Raw genomic sequence first — 19,668 nt, forward strand, 5'->3', positions numbered from 1 at the left:
ACCCAAAGCATACGTCCAAATCAACAAAAGAATTACTTCACCAGAAGATCAAAGTTTTTGAAAAGACCCAGTCAGAGCCTATGCCTGTATCAAACTGAAAATCTGTGAGGTGACCTGAAGAGGGCTGTGCACAGGAGATGCCCTTGCAAGCTGACAGATATTGAGATCTTTTGCAAGGAAGAGGAGGCAAAGATTCCCAAGGCAAGATATGACAAGCTGATGGACTCCTACACCAAAAATTGGATACTGTCATAAAATCAAAAGGTGCTTCAACAAAGTATTATTTTAAGTTTGTGCACGCTTATGCAATCACGTTATTGTACCTTTTTTTATTATAATTTTCCCCCTAAAAGATTTCAGTTTAGTTTTCAATTGAATTGTACAGGTTACATGTTATATTAAAGATGAAAAACTTCTGAAGTAATTTATCTTGGTCTGATTTTTTTTTATATCTCAAAAACATGGCATTTAACAGGGGTATGAAGACTTTTTACATCCACTGTATGTAACGGAAGGAACTTCTTAGTTCTTAATTCTTTGAGAAGTTCTCCCCTCTAACCCCCAGGTTACATCTTGAAGGTTCACATTCAAATTAAAGCAAACAATCTAGAGTTCATATTTTTTTCATCTATCATGGAAAAAAATGGTAACAGGTTACTATTTCAAACATTTTTCTTCCTGAAGTAAATCCCACTGAAATTCTGAGTAAATATATGGTTAAGTCAGAACTTCACATTTATACTCACAATCTATCTCATGCTTGCCACTTTATCACTACCCTAAACAGCACCAAAACTGCATAATCAATGCCAGATAAATGAAAAACCTGTTTAAATACTGCCATCCTGCTGTGAAGAACATACAATTAATCTGAATAAGAAGTATCACAGGAAGAGGGTTAAAATCAAACAAATGCAGGTACTGACTTGAGTGTTGCTTTTTTTTTTAAAGAAAACGATGTAAAATAAAACAAAGGCTCAGTAGTTCAGTTGGTTTATTTCCTGGTGAGCTTAGACACGGTGGAAAACTGGTAAGAGTTTTCTAAGTAATTGCTTATTCCTTCACTTTCCCTTTCTTTTCTGCCATGAAAAAGTACAAAACCACTATGCTGGATTTTAAGACCCGTCACAAGAAGAATATAACCTTGGCTGTACTCAGCAAATCCCCTAGTCAGATCAACAGAAACAATCAAAGGACTGGAAGGCTTGGAGAATCCTGCTGCCAATACACAAAGCCTAAATTGCATTTAAAATGTATGATACCACAACTTCATACAGATAATTTCTTCCCAACTTTCAATGCTTTAACATTTTTTTCAGCAGTTTGGTAAAATTAAATGTTTAAAACCATATCTTCCTTACATTGCAAGCAGAGCTGAAAGGAAAGGCAGCAACCAATTGTTAAAACATAAGGTAAAGGTAAAGGTTCCCCCGCACATGCGTGCTAGTCGTTTCCGACTCTAGGGGCCGGTGCTCATCTACGTTTCAAAGCCGAAGAGCCAGCGCTTGTCCGAGGACGTCTCCATGGTCATGTGGCCGGCATGACTAGACGCCAAAGGCGCACGGAACTCTGTTACCTTCCCACCGTAGTGGGAAGATCAATAAACAAGTTATAGGGAATATACACTGAGCTCAATAATCCAGTTTTGTGAGTGAATAATCAGTCTATACAGGTTTTCAAATGATGGCATGTTGGTTGAAACTTGTAAGTAGCATCCTCCAAAGGACAAATAGGCAACCAGTTTGTGTTTTGGACTTAGGACCAGTACCAGAGCAATTCAACAGTTTCCCCTACATGTTAGTTCTGTTAGAGATACAAATAGTGGCAAGCTTCAGAATAAATAGAGCCAAACTATTGGCATTTCACGCAGCAGGTCCATTATCACAGCAGGGATCGCCAATCATTGGAACATTCCTATAACAGCTCAGGCAATATGACAATGATATTCCATGAAGGGGGGGAGGGTTACACAATCTCTGCCGCATACTCAAAGTCTCCTTGCCAGCTTCATGCTTTTTAATTCATCCAATCAGACTGTCAGCCCTGACCTAGCAGAAGACTTGCATCAAGCTTCAAACATTTAAAAACATCAATCATAAAAACAAAGACAGGACATTGAATTATGCAGTATTAACCTCCAGGGTTTGCATACAAAGACCTTAGATTTATTTATGTCCCAATGCGTTAAGAGCTTCAGTATACCGTTCTTTGCACCAAACCGGCTGCCAATTTGATGAACCTCTCTGCCCTCAGCAGGAGTGCAGCGTCTTTGATTAATGAGTGCATGCTTGTGGAAAAGTGTAAGAACAGAAAAACAGGGTTAAAAACACACAATTATAGCTCTGCACATCTATTGGACCAGTGCAATAATTATCTCCGAACTGAATTTCCTGACAGGGAAAACAAATTAAGTAGTTTTTGCTTACATTATAAATTCATCCAAATACTAAAGCAAAACCAATCTTTCTATATATTTTCTTACACATACAAATGTAAATGAATGTGCATCTCTGTGCAATTCTGCTCCCGTTCCAATATAACAGCCTTTGATGTCTTTTCTTGAAAAATGTTTTCCAAGTCTCCATTTATTTCCCCCCCCTCTTGAATGCATTAAATAAAAGCAAGCTTTATTTGACTCAAAAGAACAAATCAAAGAGATAGGTATAAAAGTTTTCTATCTGTTATTAGACATACCCCTCTTGAAGTTAGTGATCAATGTATTAAATACTAATGGACTTATTTCCATGTTCCTCCCAATCGTAATTGTACAATGGCAACTGAAACACAGCAACACTCATATTCTTGAAATAAAAGCTACAGGGAATAGTAATCTTTTAAAGTTTACTGCCATCTGTGAATATTGTTTTTCTTCAATTTTCACATCTGAAAAAGAATGTGGTCACAAATCCCACAAGGGAATAGAAAAACATGAACAGTTAAAAATAAAGCAGATTCTTACTCTAAAGATCCATTACAGCTCATGTTCATTATTTAAACTAATCTCCAGAAAACCAAAAGACCCATACCTGTTATTATTACTTCACCAAGGATAATTTATTATAATACATTATTTACAGCAGTAAGTATTTTCAACAGAAAATCCACAAGGTAGCATATAGTAGTTTCTCTTTTGTGATTACCCTGGCACTTTGCTATGCAATGAGCAGAAATTAATCTATTCATTCGTCTCCTGATATGGTGTTACAGACACTTTTTGGTAAAGGCTTCCAAAAAAAGTGAGGAACGAAGGTAATATTGCCATTTCTGTGGAGTTTAGTTTTAAAGATAATATTTAAGAGTTTGACTACATCATAAAAATTAAGGTTAAATAAGATCAGCCATTTAGGATCAAGCCTTATTGAACTAAGCAGGAATTACCATACACACAAAAGATTGTGCACAAGATCGAGCAGTTAAAGAACACCCGAAAGTATATACTACTTGTTGAGGTTGAGAATCAGAACAAGAAACCTTTTCTTCTTTTTCAACTCTGACATGTGAAAAGTACTAATTCATTGGGAAATCTGTATTAATTTTTTTTTTAAAAAACAGCTGCAAACAGAGGTTTGCCTTCAACATGTGCAAAGTGACCTAAAGGGCAATGAACAGGAGGTGGAGCTAATATGCCAATTGACAAAACAGCAACAAAAGAAGGAACTAGTATTCACAATCTTTCTCCCATCACACTTTTTGCACTCTCAACAGGATTCAAAAATGTGCTCAAAATTACACCACACTAATTCATTAGCAGGAAATACATGAGTGTATCGGCTGTGCTCTCTTTTACCATATGAGAACCAGGAAAAGGCAATCAAGTACAGGTTGGAAGTTCGATGCAAATCCAAATTTTGGAAGGTACTTTATTGGTGTAGTTTTTAAACCATACAGTCACACTTAAAGACAATGATGTGCATACTAGAAAAGCAATGAAATTACCGTATTTCAAGCCAATGGTAGCCTTTAAGCAGCTTGACAAAACCAGCATTTCAAATCAACTTTGAACACATTGTAAACATTATTTTTCCTTTGTAATGAAGTTTCACAGGGAACTTAGCGGATTTATGAGTCTGAAATGTTCCTGCAATAGTGGAGAATTTGGTTGTATTGTGCATGTTAAAGCCAGCATATTCCCCAAATGTGTTCTTCTTTGAAATAATGCATCAGTTGAGTTCTTTTTGAGCCTTTCCTATCCCTTTTAAATGGAAAACCATTTGTCTTTTTCTAATTTGGGTCTGTTTCCCCTGCTAAAATGAAGGAAGAAGCCTTGACAAACAAGGTAACTCTTTTCCTGAAACCCTTAATCAGCAAATCTGCAGTGAATCAAACTGGATCTATACAACATGTGTTCTCCATATACACAAAGGCGGTCAAGAAGATATAGCACATACAGCCCAATGGCAAAACATCAATTTGCACTGTACAACTGTCCCCTTTAAAATCCTTCACTAAAATTAGCAAGAGCTACAACTTCATGCACACAACTTCATGCAAAATCTTATTTCCATTCATTTGCGGTTGCAAGAAAAGATAACGTGCTGCAATCCAATGGCACTTAGCTTCTAAATAGACATAGACCAAATCATGCTGCTGATCTTCCTGAATCAAGAAATCCTCAGTCCAGATATTTAAGTTATCTACTTAAATAAAAGATTGGCAATCATACCCAAGCATGCTTTCCCCTGATTTCAATAAATACTTTTTATTTCTACCCCATTTTTCACTCTGTTGAAAGTATGCAAATATTTATTTTTATTTTACTAGCCTAACACACTGCTCTAATCATCAATTAACTCTGAACTCTTACAAGCCTACCATTGGTAAGCAAGATTAAAACTAAAGAAACAAGATTAAAGAAAATACTACATAGTGGAAATATTCCTATGTGAAATATAGGTACTTCATTTTTAACAATACTTCAGAATAAATATCTCTATTGCGAGTAGCTAGAAAAAGTGTCATAAAATAGACCCTACTAAATACACATACTTACATTACAGATTCTTTGCCTACTGGAGATGTACAACACATTAGAGAGGGGTTTCACAATATTTTAATGTGAAGCACTTCTGATCTTTCTAAGGTTCTTTGTAAACTCTACCCACATGTGTGTGCATACCCAGACACGCCACTTTTGTCAATTAATATATTCAGTAACAGAGACTGCAAAGCAACTCTTAAATGCTTTGCGCAGCCCTACCTACTCTGGATGGTCACAAGGATAGGAGAGAGAAAATTATGTGTGAATGTATGAACTGAACTGGAAATTAAATGAATTGCTGATCATCAAAAAAGGTTTTTTTTTGTGAGCTAACTATTCAATATTGTATCGGTTAATCGGCATATACTCACATGATAGAAGCCCATCTTTAATTACACAATGGAACTTCCCTTCACTCTCCTCTCCCCTTGCATGCCCCAATTCTAATCTTGAGGAGGCTCCAATTAGATCAAAATACACAAGGACAATATTTATGGCTTCTCAAGCGGGTAACTCACAACCACCTTCTCATTACAGTAGATCTACTGAAAGCATCTTTCTTGGGAAAAGCTGTTGGTAGTGCAGCATTTCATTGGGCAAGGGAGGCCAAGACCTGGAATTTCTCTGGGATGTTTTGAGCCCCCTGGGATGGCCTCTCCCAGGGGTGAAATTGATTTCATGCAGAAGTTTTCCAGAAGTTAGTTATAAACCAATCTATTTTAGAGGGTTTTGGAACGTTTATGTAATGTTGTTATGTGACTGAGTAACCTGAGTATTTATAGCTTACTGTGAACATTCTAATTGTTGTACATTATTGTCATTAACAATCAAGAGTCACAAGGTGTGTGTGGTAGGTAGATTTAATAACTGAAACAAACAAATTTTTCAAGCTGAAAAAATTTCTTTCTAGCCAAACACAGGATCAAATTATACATCATATTACAATTATACTGCAGTTAGGAGATATCCTTTTGCTTTTTACCACTGGGAGTTAGAGAGGTTTTAATTAGCAGTTCTTACCTAATGAGCATATAGAAAATTTTTGATTTTCTGACTTCTTGATTTTACTGGTAACTCTTCCACAACACACTGCATATGTGCATGATATATGACAGTGAATTTTTCCCCCCAAGACGGGAAACTGCCCCATAACTAGTGGAATTACTATTGATGCAAACAAGGTTTGCTAGAGTCACCTATTCAAAATAAAAATGGATCGCAGCTTCAACAAGAAAAATCAAGATGAGCTGCTAAGCTTCAGTCAAGTTACATGAAAGACCCATCGAACATCATTGGATTGCGAACATGACCAATTTCCATCCCCTTAGATTCATGGGCCCACTCTTAAGTTTAATTATATCTGGAGCCTACACACACATAACACACAAAACACACACAAAATAATAAGCCATCTTGAAAACAGATCAAAGAATATCCCAAGAATTAAGCAACTGGCATAACTTTGTGGAAGGATGCTTTCTATACTGCTTAGCTCTGGCTGTTCTGAGTCTTAATAGCAACCTCTAGTTAATCTTTTTAACTGAAGAAGCTAGGACTTCTACATGCAAAGCACAGACTCTCTCTCACTGAGCTACGGATCACTGGAACCAAGTCTCTCTGCCTTTACTATTAGCTAGGGCCCACTGACTGTGAATAGGACTGTGCCCTTAGCTGGAAGATCCCTCTCCTTTGGATCCCAGTTCAGCAGCAACAAAGTCACTAGATAACATTAGAAAACCCATTTTTCCTCTTAGCTTCAAGCCTCCAAATAGAATATGTTGATAATGACATGTATCACTCAGATAATAAGTGTGGAATGCTTTGAGTACTTGAAATTTGCTATACAAATGCTATTCTTATTTTAATAATTTTCTCAAGTTGTTTTCTGCCCTGACTATAAGCAGTTCATATGAAATGGTTTTCTTCACAATCTATCTTACAGAAATATGCACCTTCTCCATTGCTTGATTTCATTAAAGCACTAATTCATTTGCAGATCAATTTTCAAGCAGCCTTCCAATGTGAATACATAATTGTCCGTCTTACTAACTTTGTCAGCATTTTTCCTGTCTATCCCAGCATTTTATAAATACATTTATTTTAAAAAGAAAAGATCAGAGGTGTGTTGTCAAAAAGTGTTCAATATGAACTACCAACTAGCAAATCCCTCAAGGTAATAACATTGGAAAGCCTCAACTACAATTTCCAAATACAGACATTTCTGCTAATGCTTCTCCTCCTTGAAAGCAGATTAGTGCCTTCCCAATATTCAGCTCACTACAATAAAGACAAATATACTTCTAATCCTGTAACAGAGAAAATCTGTGAATTATATTGCACTCTAGGCCTTAATCTATTACATACAAGACCTATTGTTTTCCATTGGACTTAAGTGTGCCGAACTGTGCTGGATTGTGATAATTACTTTTAAAGCTGAAATGCACTCTTGGAAATAAATAACAGCATGTAGCCAATCTTAGCCACTATTCCTCTACCTATGAAGGCTAGGAGGAGAATGGTGTCAGTACTGAGACTATTTTTATCCTACTGTGTTCTTATAAGTTTTAAAGTCTTTTATGCTACAAATTCTTTATATTCTAGGAAAAAATAATAAAGATTATTGAGCATCTAGACACAACCAAATCGCAGCAGATCTTTCCACTGATTTACGGAGATCCAAAAGAAAGATAGGATTTCCTTGCAACTGTGATATTCTACATCTTGGGTAGGAACATAAAAGTACAACAAAGACATTAACAATTGCAGTTCAAGCTGAGAGTGACTGTTCTGTTTCAATTCAGTGACACCACTAATGGCTTCTTAGCAGCTCCATGAAATCAACCAGCTGTCAGGCTGATGCATCAGAAGAAACAGTTATGCTCCCCTAAGAAAAAGCAACACATCAGGATGTTTGGCAAAACATCTGCTCCTTTGCACTGCGGTTTTATAATAAACATGCAAACAAAGAAATGAGGGGGAAAAGGAGAAAAGCACCCAGAAAGCAAATGTTTCCACTGCCCCTTTACCTAAATTTGAAATAAGCGTCTTTTGAGGAAACAAATCAGAACAGAACCAAAACCAGCTATTTGTGTGACAGCTCCTACCTTACCATTACACCAAAGTGTAAATGATTTATTCTATACCATCACCAAACAGAAGGTGCATTTAAGTGATGTATAAACATACTTTAGAAGTGCTGGTACTTATTTTAAAGAAATGAACACCCGCATATAATATATAGCGAATTTGCTAATTTGCTCTCAAACACACCAACATATACATATAGTACACACAAACAGAAATGTTAACAATTTTATAATTATACGGTACTACAGCTAACTTTAAAACTGGGTCTCAGTCGGAATATAGAACTACAAAATAGTAAATAAGTATTGTGCAGTTAAAAAATCCAGGAACATATTACTTAAAATATATTTATCTACCATTTTCAAAGAATAACAACAGTACAGCTAATCACCCATTAAAAGAAAAAAGGAAACCAAGAACTCCAAAACTTCAAACCCTTATATTTACTATCTATTACCACTTTCAGGCACAAAACTATAGAGGCATGCATTAACAGCATTTCAAAATCAACATTACTCCAAGAATTAAAAATAAAATGTTTTCTTGCCACAACAGATTTGAACGTCTGAAATTATTTAAACACTTGAAATGAAACTCTTAAATATTTAAGACTTCCAACTCTCCCATGTATACCCAACATGGAAAATTGTTACAGCTCTAATTTTTTGAGGTTTTCTTGCTTTACTGATTATGCATCATAAAATAGGGGCATGGTTTACAATAGGTATGAGGTATCAAATGTATTAACTGCCATTTTCTTAAACTGCTTATCTTCTGTGGCTCACCATTTATAATCTGTCAAATCTTCCAGGCATTTTTGCATGTATAATTTAAAGCCATCTGTTCTATGTTCTTTTAACTATTTCAACGTTTTCATCTACCTAACATCCACATAACTGGCAGCCATTCAATTCAGCCAAGCTTTCTGAAGTGGCTTCTTTTCAAAGAAATAAAGGAAAAAAAGGGCAGGCAAGAAAGGAAAAGACATACTAACGTAAATAGCTTAATTTTGTAAACATGAAAGCATACTTCCAATCCAAGCATAAAAATACACTAAATCTCTCCTTCAGTTTATACTGTATTGGAAGAAAAAACTTGACATACTAAAAAGGTTCCTTTTAATTTCCATTTAACTGTAGTAAATGCTGGGTTTTTTTCTTTTCCACCCACAAAAACAAAGGAAATGCAAATTAAACACAAAGAATTTCATGAGATGTTAATGCAGATGTTACTGAGATGTTAGAGTAAATACAAAACAAATGCAAGAAGCAAGAAAGTAGAAGCCTGCTTAATGATTTTATTATTTATGAAGTGCTCAATGTTTTATTAAGTTCTGCCTTGTAACTTTATAAAATGAAAGGGGGTGTCCGTTGAGAAATAAATTGGTAGTAGTAGTTTTTCTGGTCTCCCTTTTTACAAGCAAAACATCAAGGTGAGATGATGCAACTAAGATGTTTTGTGTTTTAATCTTATTAGGGAGCAATTGGGAATTTAGCATACTAATAGTATTTTGAAAGCCATAGCATCTGGGACACAATCCACAGGTCCCTTCCAGAAAGGGGGCAGGGTATGGTATTGGTAAACCTAAGAAAAACAATCCACAAACTTTAAAAAAAATGTAGCTGCAGCCTGATATGTTTTCTGTGCCCTTAATCATGCTAGGAAGATTCTTAAGTACCTCACCTATATATGGTTCAAGCACAGAACTACAATATTTGCAAAAGAAAATATTTGTTTTTCACTCAAGTCTTATCCTTTGTATAGTATTACCATTTTAACCTGGTAATTAACAAGAAAAAAATCTATGGGTGAAAACTGAAACACCACAAAGAATATAGTCTGCCCTATAGAAAACCAATTCTTTCTCCACCTGTCCCAAAAATTCAGGCCGTACAACTCGTTCCGTCCATTTTATAAATGTAAATTATAACCCTTCATCGCAGCTTAAAACTTGCTCGACCAGAAATCCTTTCAAAGAAAATAAACATCCAAGAAAACCAACGTGTAGTGAAGAGGAGAGGGAGGGAAAAAATCCCTTTTAAACTTTACATGACGTCACTATCCGTCCTTGTAAGATTGCCTCAACTTTGTGGGTTATTCACCGGGACTTGACTCGTTTCATCCTCTTACCCCTTTAAAAAGACACACACGCACGCAGACCCCGACTTGATTTTTTTTTTTTAAAAAAAGCCCAAGATGGCGAAAGGCTTGTTGTTTAGAGGGCAGAAAAATGGAGGATATTGTAATATACACAAAGGGATAAATTTCAACAACTCGGCTAAAGGCAGCAGCTGCGTCTCCGGCTTTATAAGGAAGCCACACACACACACACACACACACACACACAAAAGACCGGAGAGGGAGGGGGAGAAGAGAGAGAAAGAGGTTGTTGAGGGAAAAAAGCAAAGCAGCGAATGCCCCGAGAAGCAGCCACGACTCCCTCCCTCCCTCCCTCCCGCTCCCCCATCCTTCTTAGCTGTACCCACACCCCGCTTTTTTGCAAAGCGGCCGCAGCCTCGGATTCAACGCTGGCCGGCGAGCGCTTTAAAAAGAAAAAGCATAAAGCGGGAGGCAAGGAGGGGAGGGGAGGGGAGGGGAAAAGAGACGGGCACGGCCAGGGACCCGGAGGAAGGCGACGGAGCCTCGGACTCCTTCGTGCCTTCCTCCCCGGGAGGTGCCTTCTCCCACATTTGGGGGAGGGAGAGGGCAAGCGCCCCGTATCTGAGGCCGGCTGTCACGCTCAAAGTCGCCTCAGCAAACGGAGGAGGAGAGAACGACTCAAGCAGCCAGGCAGGCAGGGCGACGGGGCACAAAAAGCGCAGCGGCACTTCTGAAGCGAGGAAGGTCGCTAAGCGGGCGGGCACCAAAAAAAAAAGACTCTCGGAATCGCCTCTCCCGCCCGCCCGCCCCCCCCCCACGACTTTTATTGCCAGCCACGGGGGTGGGGGGGGTGGAAGGGTGTTTGCAAAACGCCCAGGCACCAAAGGTGTCCCCCACACACACACACACACCGCGCAGAGCCGCCACTCCAGCCCCCGAGCCCGTGTTTAAATCTACCCGCCCCTCCCGTCTCTCGGGCACAAGGTCAGTTTCACTTTGCTCTACTAGTTGAGCCAGCGCTACCGCAGATGCACCGAGCCGGCGACTGGTAGTCCTCGCCCTCTCCACCCCCCCCTCTCTCTCTCTCTCTGTGTACATCCGTCTGTGAACGAACGTGTGGAAAGACCCGAGAGACAGACGGGCACCCAGCGAACGCCCCCTCGGATGCACACGCCGGCAAGCGCCCCGGCAAAACAAAAGAGCTGCCAGAGAGAACCGCCAGATACTCCGAGCCTGCCGAGAGGTTTTCCCCGCGCCACCCCCGGCTTCTTTTCTGTCCCATTTTCCTCTGCCGCTCCCCTCTCCACCACCCCGCGCCGCCGGCTTGGAAGCCAAAGCTCGGGGCGCCTCGGCCGGCAGCACAACTTGCACTTCCCCCTTAAGCCACCTTTTCCCCACCACCACCACCACCTCCGCCTCCGGAATCGATTCGAACTCACCTTTGCAATTGAGACGCGAAGCCACGCTTCTCCTCGCTTCCCTTCCACGCGCGCACCGCTCCGCTTGTGGGATCTGGATGCTGGGGAAGGCAGCCTTCCTCCAAACAGGCTGGAGAAGGGAGTGAAGAAAGACCGGGCCGGGGTGTGCGTGCGTGTTTGTGTGTGTGTGTGTGTGTGTGTGTGTGGGGAAGAGAGGAAAAAAAAAAAAGGAGGGGGGGTGGTTGAATCTAACTAGAAGGATTCGTGATAGATAACCCGCCTCGTTCCCGCTCCCGTCTCTTGCTTTTAGTTCGTTCCAGCGGCGGCAGCAGCTCGAAGCCGATTCCCCCTCTCCTCTCTCTCAAGGTTTATTCAAGCTTCACTTCCAGCCGAAGGCTTCGCCGACCCGAAGTGACGTCAACCAACTCGCTCCTCTCTTTCTAACAATGAAAGTTGCTGTTAAAGAGACGGGGTGGTGGTGGTGGTGGTGGCGGCGGCGGCGGGAGGGGGGGTGGGGGGTTGTGGAGAGAGAAAGAGAAAGAAAGAAAGAAAGAGAATTGTTTATCTCATTTCAGCTTCGGCAAGACGTGACCTATCAGGCCAGGGAAGCCGCAGGAGCAGCAGGCCGAGGGACCCGGGGACGCCGTTGCTTCTCAAAAAGTTCACCCTCTTGCTTTGCTTTGCTCGCGTTTCGGACCCCTCGAGGAGCACCCTCTGAAGAAGTTGGGAGAAAGTTGAGCCGCTTTGTTTTGGGGAAGGGGTTACCGCTCGCTGGACCCCAAAAGCAAGGGGGCTGGCCAGACGTGGATTCCCCTCAGGCGGGGTCCCGAAGTGAACGCATCCCGGGCAACACGCCGGGAAATCGTCACTAACATTTTTTTAGGCGTACATTGCGGGTGTGTGTGTGTGTGTGTGGATATAAACGATCGGCACGGAAAGAAGCAGATCCAATAACTTCTTGAGTAGGAGGTGTGCAGCGATGCAGGCACACTCCGAGTAAGAGGAAAGGGAGAGCCGGCGAGCTGCCCATCCTTCATCGGCCCCCCCCCACCCCAGCCGATAAATGCTAACTTCCCTCGACCAATGGTCGTCTCCTTTAAACGGAAGAATTATCAAAAGAGATCCCAATAATTGTTTTAAGTAGTATTTTGCATCCTCATTAAGACCGCAGCAAGACAGCCAAACGTGTTTCCAAGTATCCCAGCTATCAGCTCTTGGCCTTTTTGCTATGTATAAACACAGTCTAATATATGGGGGCTTGGTAGTTATTGCGGACACAGATAATTACATTCTTTCTCTGTCATTTTCCAGAAAAAAAGACAGAGAAATGAAAAAAAAAACAGTTCTAAAACAATTAGTTTTCTGATTCAGTAGTTTCTAAAACCGGCGTTGGATTAAAGTCGTGCTAAGTCAGGGTTAAAGTACACTGCAAGCCAACCGTTGCTTCCTGTGAACTATAAAACATATAACCTTAAACCTACAGTGGAGAAGAGATTTTTGACTAGAAATAACAAAGTGCAAGAGGATATTACTGGGTTTGGCACTCTGAAATTGGAGCATGGAAATTGCTAACAATTCTTTGCATTGTGAGTAGAGCCCTCTAAAATCTGCAGATTTTTTAACATCAGTTCTGAACAAAAGCTGGTTGCAACATCAAAATTATATGCATATGTGGATACCATTGTCCTGGGTTTCCTCTTCAGACCCTGGCTGTGATTTTAATTGTGCTGGAGGATCTTCATTAGTATTAGCGCATGGAGAGATTTCACAAAGCTGCTTCATTAGGAGAAAAAAAAACAACTCTTGGCAGGCTAGGTCTTTTTGCATGCAATGAGAATGTCAGCCTTACCTCGGTCATTTGTAACATAATAAGTGCAAGCACAATGATTGCAATGCAAGAACCACTGGGGGAAGGGCTAAATATCCTGCCCATCTAACAAGGCTATCTGAAAAGCTCCTCATTACACAGGAAAATGTATTCCAAAAGGAAAAAAAATGTAGAAATAATGTCTTAGCAAGTTGATGACAAAATCTCAGTTAATGACCTACAATTTTAATTGTGCAATTGGTGGTAGTTTGTTTCATTCCTAGTATTCACTTTCAGCAGCAAAATTGTGCTAGCATTTATTGATTTTTTTTGTGTGTGCTGCCACATTCCCGGAATACAGATTTTAATCATTTCACTATTCCACACTTGGTAATTTCATTAAAAAACTGGAGCCTTCCATCCCCAGAAAAGCATTTAATTTCAATGACACACAATTTCTCTTAGCAGCAAACTGTCTGAACAGTAAAAGCTGGCCTATAGTTCAAATGCATAATTTAATCCTATGCTCTGCATTCCTTTGCAGCTATAATTTGAGTAACTACCTAATAACAGTAATAACAATAATTTCCTTATAATACATTATTAACCCACATTTAATTAACTCGAAGGCCAAAGTCTGTACATGTTTGATTGGGTCACTAGTTCTATAACCTCAAAATTTACTAATAATATTCTTGGAGTTAAAATACGGCATAAGAATATAGTTATGAATATAGACAATCAGATCTCTCACTCAGAAAGCTGTGGACCAAAAGCTAATACCTTTCTTAGAAGATCAGTTTTTGCCTCTCTTAAAAGACAACCAAGTTTTAAAATACACAAAAGTAAACAAGGTATTTAGATAATGCACAAAGTAAATGGTAATAGTTTTCAGATCCTGAAAAAAAATCCATCATTGAAAGAAAAATCTTTCAACTAATAATGTCAGGGAAAAAACTGTCAATCACATGTAACAGAAGAGGTAAAGACATTTTGTCGTATTGGATAGTACAGTATAAAATGTTTATAGAGCTGCAAACCTAAAAATTGCATTGCGGCAAATTTATATACATAAAGGAACAACTGCCATCCTTGTGTAGCAAGCATCAAAATTTATGGCGTTGGATTGTCATTTGGATCAAAACACTTGGTTATCTAGGTACACAGGAATCAAGGGATTGCTAATAACACCTAACAACATCTTAAGATGCCATCCCATTCAGAAGAACATTATAGGTAAGCCTCCATCTTTCCCATGCTTTGCTTTTCCAAATGTTATATTTACGAGGCATTTAAACAATATCTGCTTCAATTCACTGGGAAACAATCTACTGGAATTGGGGGTGGGGGCTTCAATATGCATTTTAAAATATAATATAAACCACTGATGGTGTTTGTAGTCAAAATCAAGTGGAATTCCCATACAAGAAGTGATAGTTGCTTTGGGTTTCAGTTCTTGGGGTCTCTGAACCAATTGTTCCCATGGACAAAATATTCATACATATCAAAATCCCTGTTATTATATGATAGCTGTAATCCCTATATATAATTATTTGTTGAATTTTGACTGCATATAAGTATAATCCCCCCCAATATTCCTAAATAATTCCTAAATATGGCTTCCTCATCATAATCTGGGCTTTTATTTTTTATTTTTTCAAAAATAGTGGGGAAATGTCTCTATGGCCTGGATGAATTAAATGTAAAATATTTTCCATCTTTCCAAGTTTTCACCCTTTGTGAAAACACCACTGATGTGCCACTTTCTATTTTGGTCCCCTGTCTTCATCTTCCTTCTCTAGGCGATGTTTTGACATGCTTCTGCCAATTTTCTGCGATCTACCTACCAGTTACTGACTATATGGAATTAACTGGAAGAAGACACCTGCTGCAATCATAGAAAAGGCAGTTCTTGGAATGTTACCTAGACTTGGCTAATGTAAATGAACTCCATTCATTGATATGCATTTGGCTGTGCAAAGCATTGATAGCAAGGTAGTTTTTTCCATATTAAATATGTTATTTAAGTTTTGTGTGCTGGCAAATTAATTGTGGTATAACTCCTAAAGGGCATTGCCCTATTTGAAGTAAGGGTCTCCCAAATCAACACCACTATTTGGCACTGCTGCTTGTTGCAGGAATGTAATAGGGAACTGAGCACCTGACTCTGACAAGTCTTGTCCATCATTTTTAATTTTCTAGTTAAACTTCCAAGGAGCTAGACATTTTCTGGGTACACAGTCTAAAAGCAACAGTGAATTCACTGGCTTTAGGAAGCAAGAACCCCAATGTGTGCAATCATGTTAGCAGGAAAGAAAAGTCCTGTACCTGCAAGATTATTTCCAATTTGTGTGACCTGCCGCTGAAATCTGCCACATTTTTATGTGTTTTGCAGTGCTCCCAATGTGCATAGTGAGAGCAGTTGCATGATAACAATGAAGAAGCTATTTGAAAGTATGTGCAGTAGGGCCGCAAAGCTAGGCACACTTACCCAGAGGTTAGATCCACTGAACTCAGCAGGGTTTATTTCTTATTAGACCCCTATGGGATTGCCCTGCAGGACATAACATCAGGGCAAAAATATTTCTGCAAAGTCTGCATCAACCATGTTTCTAGTAAAAGATGGAAGCATTCGTAGGAAGGACGTGCTGTGAATTGGAAAGAAAAAGCATTATAGTAGATTTGTTTTTAAAAGCTAATTTTTTCATTCAATTATGGTGCAACTATGCCTTAATATATTATACTTATAAGTAAGACCTCAGTGGAAGGCTCTAAAAGCATAACTTTCGTGCTCAGAAAATTTACTCTGGGTTTAAGAGCTTTACTTTTATCTCAGATACTTGTTGGCACAGAAGAGCTTATGCTCTCTGAGGGCTATTTATACAGTTTAACATGCCTAAGTACTCCTGCCTTTATGCTGTTACACTCCCTGGTTTATGATGTCACCCTAGAGTAGTCAAATGAATGCGGAGCTACTTCATTTCCCCATAATCAAAGAGTACAGAAGGACAAGAAAGCTCGTGAATACTTAAAACACAAGTTTAATAGCTTTGCAGCTAGATTGATCTGTTGTTGATCACCGTGACTTGCCTGTTCTGAAATAATTATCCTGCTAGAAATGAGCCTGAAAGAAATTCTACAGGAAAGTCAAGGCCCATAAACGGGTTTTGTGATTTACAGAACATGAAGGGTGGGTTTTTCAAAGGTGGGAGTATAGAAATTGGACCTCATCTAAGAGACAAAAACAGCTTTTCTTTCCAAGTATTGCATTGTGAGCAGAGGCAATCGTCCATTGTGCCATTATGGGAAAAAGGGAACAAATGGACCTTTAGGAGAATGAAATCAAGGTAAGGTTCATATCCTGCATAAATAAAATTGACATCAGAGTTGATACAATCACTTGCTATTTAGGTTTTAGGCCTAATTCTTTTAAAGGCTTTCTACACCACCAGTTACGGGACTCTTCTGATTAGATGATCTGAGTTGATTTTGGAAATACTATATTGCTATTTGAATGATTAATTCCAAAACCCAGTACTGTACTAAGAGAGTGTGGCTCTGCCTAATGGTTCTACAAAGTTCAATTTTTTGAAATATTTACATGAAACCGTGAAGTCAGGCTACCTGGAGATGTGGCTTAAAATTTCACTGATACAAGATGACATCTGTTCTTTCCATGTGGTCCAAGTAAAGCAAATCGTGGTCTGAACAATTTTGCAGGAAGATAAATGAGCTAATAGTCAATATACTGAAATTCTATCTGAAAAAGATGATGCTCAATCTTCTTGGAGAGGGAGTAGGTAAAGTAAACTGTAAAGCAAACTTCCCAAACCAGGGTCTTTCATATGTCAGGGGTTGTAACTTCCCATCAGCCACAACATACCCAGCAAGAGCATGACATCAGATTGGGAAAAGCTGTTATAAATTATCTGTATTGCAATTTAGGAATGGTCTTGGACTGACATTGAGCACTTTTGATCAATTCAGGTTTGATCTACTAATTCCCAGGGCTAACTTCCAAAAGATAGAAATGGCTTTATCACTCTCAGCCCCACTATTAACTTCCCAGCTGGAGACCCATATAATATTACATGAGGAGTGGCCTTTGAAGGAGCCAAGGAAACTTCTACAACTCCAAAATGGGGCAGCAGATGCTCACTCCATTATGATTTTATCACTGTACAGGTGCTGTGATCCATACTGGCTTCTGGTTCTTTCCCTGCCTAAATTCAAGCTACTGTTTTTCACTTTGGAAGACCCAACTGGAAGACCAATTACCTGAAGGAGTTTCTCCGCCCTTGACATCTGCTCAGAGGTCTATTGCCTTCTTTGGGGGGCCTCTGCAGAATGAAGTAATGCAACTGGTTCTTAAAAAGTAGTTCTGGTAATTTATTCTGCTGCAGTGGTTTCCCCAAGTCTGTCTGACGCTAAACTGGGATCTTTTCAATGCCATCCAAAGAATATTTTTTTTATTCTTCCAGGCTTCTCAGTCAGGATACTTAAATATTCACAAGCACATGGGGGGGGAGTTATTTGCAGCATGACTGTACTGTCCTTGCCGCAATTCTTTGTTTTAGATTGTACCTGATGTTTTAAATATTTTTAAAAAATAAAACAGATTTGATGATTTGAACAAATACGTTAATCGTATCAAAAACTCAGAAGCCATAATGGCATGAGACTGGAAAATGACACACTTTTTAAGGAACATCAGTGGAGTGTGGTTGGGGACAGTGCTAGTTTCTCTAGCACAGAGATTGCACTTGAAATGGAAGATGTCTGTATTTTCACTGCAGCTTAAAAACCACCATGATTTCTCCTTTAAAAAGAGGCTTCTTTACAGACCTCTTAGCTTAACAATTTCGTTTCTCAAGAAGAGACTCCTGAGCCAAGTAGTCATTAAGGACACTGCCTAGTATTTGTTGATTGACTGATTATTGGATTTATATAGAAAAATAGTTCCAGCAATGAATTGCTGATGTGTACTATTTGTTAAATTTTTGAATAGCCTTTCTTCAACAGAAAACCAAGAAAGAGGCCTTGTCAAATTTTCTTTATACAGTTCATGGTTAATTCAGACCACGTAGTTTGTTAGTATTTGTATAACAGTGAAGTAAAATTTAATATTTCTATTAAATATTATAATAGAATAAAATATTAATGTTAAATATTAAATATATTATTTTCCTATTATGGTCACTACCAATGTTTTAATGTTAATAATTTAATGAAGTATACATACAAACACAATATACTTGCTTTATTAAATTAACATTAAAATTATGCATAATTAGAATAATATAAACAGCTATGATATAATTATAATTAAAGTATTATTATATATACTCTCAAATTATAGAAATATAAAAATACAAGCTGGATGTATTTAGAGAACTACAGTCAACAATGGAAAAGAATTTGCATTGTTCCCTTATCCCATCATCCCAATGGGCAGGCAGCCATTCCTAGAAAGTGGAAGCACCAAAATTGCCCTCTGATAATATTCAGGCTAATGTATGATTCTCATTGTCTTTGCTGGCTGGCATCTGCTTTCTGGGCAGACTTGTTTCATTATTTCTCCCTTCACTTTCTGAGGATCAAGCATCAGCCTCAAAATCCAGCTTTTGCTATTTCTCTCATATCTGTTCCTGACAATTATAAACACTGAAGGCAGTATAATGCTCTGCATGATCCAAAGCCTTATGATTATTCTACAATGGGTCACAACTAAAATTCCATTTTAATCTGCTCATCTGCATCCAATCCACATTAGAATTTTGAGCACGTGAGCATAGAGATGCTGCAACAGTCATAACTCATTTTTCCCAGGGCCATTATAACTTTGAACAGTCATTAAATGAATGGTTGTAAGTCAAGGACTATCTGTACATAAGAGACCAGAAACACCACATGACAAAATATAGATGTACACTTCACAGTGATATAAAATCAACTTTGGACTTGATTTCTAGGATGCTAAGCACAATAATGGGCCACTACTACTTCAGACAACATACATTAATTATTTCAGTAGTTCTTACAACAGTCACACTGATCAGTACAGGTAGTCCTCAACACCACAACTGAGTCCAAAATTTCTGTTGTTAACTAAAGCATCTGTTAAGTGAGTTTTGCCCCATTTTACGACCTTTCTTGCCACAATTGTTAAGTAAAACACTGCAGTGTTTAAGACAGTTACACAACTGTTAAGTGAATCTGGCTTCTCCATTGATTTTGCTTATCAGAAGGTCGCCAAATGTGATCATAGGACACTGCAA

At 38.8% G+C, this 19,668-nt stretch overlaps 1 protein-coding gene and 1 long non-coding RNA gene across 11 annotated transcripts in view; one reads left to right on the plus strand and one right to left on the minus strand.

Moving 5' to 3' along the window:
• BAZ2B (bromodomain adjacent to zinc finger domain 2B) overlaps positions 1-11,777 on the minus strand; it is a 227,931-nt gene extending 216,154 nt beyond the window's left edge. For 9 of the 10 annotated variants that reach the window (XM_083370558.1, XM_083370569.1, XM_083370561.1 and 6 more), the window contains exon 1: positions 11,605-11,777. The gene's annotated coding sequence lies outside the window, so the exon portion shown is untranslated. The remainder of the gene's footprint in view (positions 1-11,604) is intronic. The other variant, XM_083370562.1, reaches the window with a different exon arrangement.
• LOC310645214 lies at positions 11,070-18,630 on the plus strand. Its single transcript, XR_014493438.1, has 3 exons — positions 11,070-11,758; positions 11,798-15,385; positions 17,576-18,630. It is a non-coding gene; the product is annotated as an uncharacterized lncRNA (long non-coding RNA).
• The last annotated feature ends 1,038 nt before the right edge of the window (positions 18,631-19,668 follow it).

This window comes from Vipera ursinii (genome assembly GCF_947247035.1).
Source record: "Vipera ursinii genome assembly, chromosome: 1".
In the NCBI taxonomy this organism is placed as follows: Eukaryota; Metazoa; Chordata; class Lepidosauria; order Squamata; family Viperidae; genus Vipera; species Vipera ursinii.